This window comes from Centruroides sculpturatus, unplaced genomic scaffold (assembly GCF_000671375.1).
Source record: "Centruroides sculpturatus isolate CEXI.00-Female unplaced genomic scaffold, Cexi_2.0 scaffold776, whole genome shotgun sequence".
In the NCBI taxonomy this organism is placed as follows: Eukaryota; Metazoa; Arthropoda; class Arachnida; order Scorpiones; family Buthidae; genus Centruroides; species Centruroides sculpturatus.
This window is the reverse complement of record NW_019385277.1, coordinates 20,563-24,236: the sequence shown is the minus strand read 5'-3', so window position 1 is coordinate 24,236 and position 3,674 is coordinate 20,563.

Here is a 3,674-nt window from a genome sequence, read left to right as displayed (position 1 = left end):
GCTTCAATCTTTGGCTATGTCTTGGGCTACTCAAATATTTTATGTTTTTGATACTAAATTAACATCTGAAGTATAATTTTTTATTGTTTTTATATTTTTCAATATATTTATTTTGTTTGTACAAAATAAAAAAATTATTTTTAACGATACAATAGTCTTCGTTAGGCATAACATCGACGAAAATTCAACGCAAAACGACATGCAACAGAGAAAAATTTCAACATGGGATACGTTAATATTTTTTCGTACATAATCGGTTATCCAAAATAGCGATTTTTGAATAACCCCAGTCCCCAATTGATTCGGATAATCAATGCTCTACTGTATTTATATAATGTATTTCTACTGCAAATAAGACTTACATTATTGTAAACTACAACAAACACTAGCATTGTTTAACTTCAAATAAACTTTTGACAAAAACATATCTTAAATATATCAAAAATAATATTTCTGGACAAATTATTGAGAAATTCATGATGATTTGTATCAGTATTTGACATTAAACTGCTTTTTAGCATAACATTTGAAAAAAAATTGACCAGATCCATTATTTTTACTGACAAAAGTAAATATTTGAAAATTTTTAATCAATAGTGAATATATGAAGTTGCAAGTTAAACAAGCTAATAATTCAAATCATACTACTTACAGTTAAAACATCCATTATACTTAAAAGACTTGCAATACTTTCTCCTTCATTTACTTTCTTCAGATGTAATTCTCTGCCATCCTAATATAGAAATACAAACAAAAATTTTAATTTTTTTTAAATGATACAAAGCAAGTTAAATAAACATGCCTTCAAATTTTGTAACTCAAATTTCATCCACTTTTAATTAAGATAGAATTCTGAAACTTTGAAGGACATATCTTTGAGGACAATGCATTTTATTGTTTTTTTTAGGGATCCCCACCATCCTCTTCACCCAGAAACCCAACATACAAACAAATGTAGAATTTAATCACATAAGCTGATTACCCTAAATGATGTCTTTATATTAAATATCTGAATGATTACATACAATGATTTAAAGGAAAAGTAACCACCAAATTCAGATAAAGAAAAATATTTTGACTAAGTATAAATGTTTAGCAATTTTAACAACAATGGTAAATGATTTACTGAGGATATATTGCCACAATTTTTCACATTATATGCATATTTCATCTGTAATGATCAGTCAGCATAGATAAGATAGGAAACATTAATGTGTGTGTGAGACTTACACAAGTATAGGCTTACCAGATTGGCTCTTCAAAGTCATAATCTCAATAGGTAGGCAGGCTTGAAGGGCATAAGTCTTATCAAGACTGCCAGATGGGCATATAGATGCCTTGATTTCTAAATTCTAGGAAACAATGACAAGCTTAGGCATATGCAAATTTTTTTTATGTCTGGAGCAATTGTGTGCGAATTCTAAGCAAATTTTCACTTTTTCAAAAAAAGGGGCTAAAATTGCAAAATATTAACATAAATTTGAGAATTAGCCAAAAATTTTCCAAAATTTAGTGCAAAATAGGTTCAAATGAAAATATTTTTGGGCCTGGAACAACGAAAAAATCTGGCCGCCACGTCTTATTTACAAGTACCAGTACATACCAGTGCTGTATTTTTAACAGATGTAATATCTAATGTATTACAACTTGTAATGTTGTACAAAGTACACAATAAATGACTGATGCGACTTGTGGATTACTTAAGTTGACTCACATTTACGAACAGTCAAACATTTACACTGACTTGCAAAATTTTTAGACTAACATATGTTCTGTACTATTTAAACTAAAACAATCTCAGACACAAAGTAAACAGCTAAGATATCTTATTAACTTATAATTTCATTAACAACTGGACCAAGTTATGCAAAAAGCTACCTACCTTCTACATACTGTACTTAAACTGAGTATATCACAATTAAAGTTTTTCATTTTCAAACAAAATATAGACTGGATTAGTCATTGAACTTTACAAATATTAACAGTAGCTGTTGTGTTTGGTTATTTCTGTAAAATGAAGATTAAACAATATCAAATTCACACACTTCAACTCATTTTTGTACATTTGACGATTGATAGCCTTTTGCATAACTAAGCCCAAATTTGTTTCTCTTTCTGTCCCTTGAGCACAAAAAGGGTTTATTATTAGAATCAACATTATTTAATTCTAATAATAATTTCCTGCATTAAGAATTTACAAATTATTTATAAATTTCATTACATTAGAGAAAGTAAGCACAAGTTTTATAAAATATCAATTATAATTTGATATTCATTAAAATTATAAAATATTGTTTTATATAACAATTATCAAGCTAATAAGTTAAGTTATAATAATTAGGTTGATAATTATGTAATTATTTTCAACCTAAAAGTTAAAAAACCTTAAAGTTAGATGCTAATTATGACTTATCTAAAGTTCACTAAAAACAATATAAATTACTGAATACTTACAGATTCTGTTATGAATACTGTTAATTAAACGACCACTTTGGACAACATATATACTATCATCTGGATCTCCAATAGAAAACAGCATCTGTCCTGCATATACTTGAATATTTTGAAGTGTTTTACATAATTCCAAAAATAAAGGCTTTTCATAAAATCCAAATATTCTAGAAAATTTAATGTATATATAATTTGTATTAAAGTTACTAATGTTTGGATAATTAAAAGATATAATTTATTCAATATTTTAAACCAAAATAAATACAGAATATGTCATTACAGATTTGATTGTAAACGAAGACCCATTAACAGTGTCAGATGTAAATTGGATGCCACTGGCATTCCACATTGTTGTGGCCTTGAAATAATCATTGTTTATCAGTGATTAAAACATGTGTTTCCAAAACTGATTTCCAGGCTATGTCATCTCAAGCATTATTGAACAGAACTGGCTACTAGTTTTGATCAATATTGGTGATTTGTCACCCTGCAACTGTGGAAGTTTGCCAAACCTTGTGTCTGCTAATAACCCAGAAACAATTCCTGACACCAAGACAGATTCAACATGTTATTGGTGACATTGAGACAGAATTATGGAGTAATATCTTAAGCAATTTTGTGAAGAGTGCACATGTGCTACCAGAGTTGTGAGGAACATTTGGCAGATACTGTCTTCCACATGAAAATGGGTTAGCACTGGAGTGTAATGTTAATTTATATTGAAATAAAACTATTTACAGTTGTTCAATAAATAATGATTTTATTCCACAATTAGGTCCAGCAATGCTATTGGGACACCCTATATTTATATTTTGTATTTAAATACATCTGAAAACTTATGTAAAAAAATTATAATACACTATGAATATGTAGAAAAGTTTGCAGAAAAATATTCATGTTTCCATCTAATAAGTCCCAGAAATTTTCTAAATCTAACAACATTTGCATTCTTTTTTTTTAACCTTCTGTTAGTCGCATGGGTCTGACAGACCCGACCCGATTTTCAATCAGAATTTTTTACTATTAAATATTTTTTGAAAAATTTGAAAAAATTAATATTCCTCAAACTTTTTAATTAGATTAACATGCTGTTAAAATTTTTTGCATAGCAACGCTCATTTTTTAGAAAAAAAATGCTTTACGAGTCGCATGGGTATGACAGACCCATGCGACTCACGGAGGGGGTAAAAAAACGTCAATTAATTTGTCGCCGTTGCCGATAG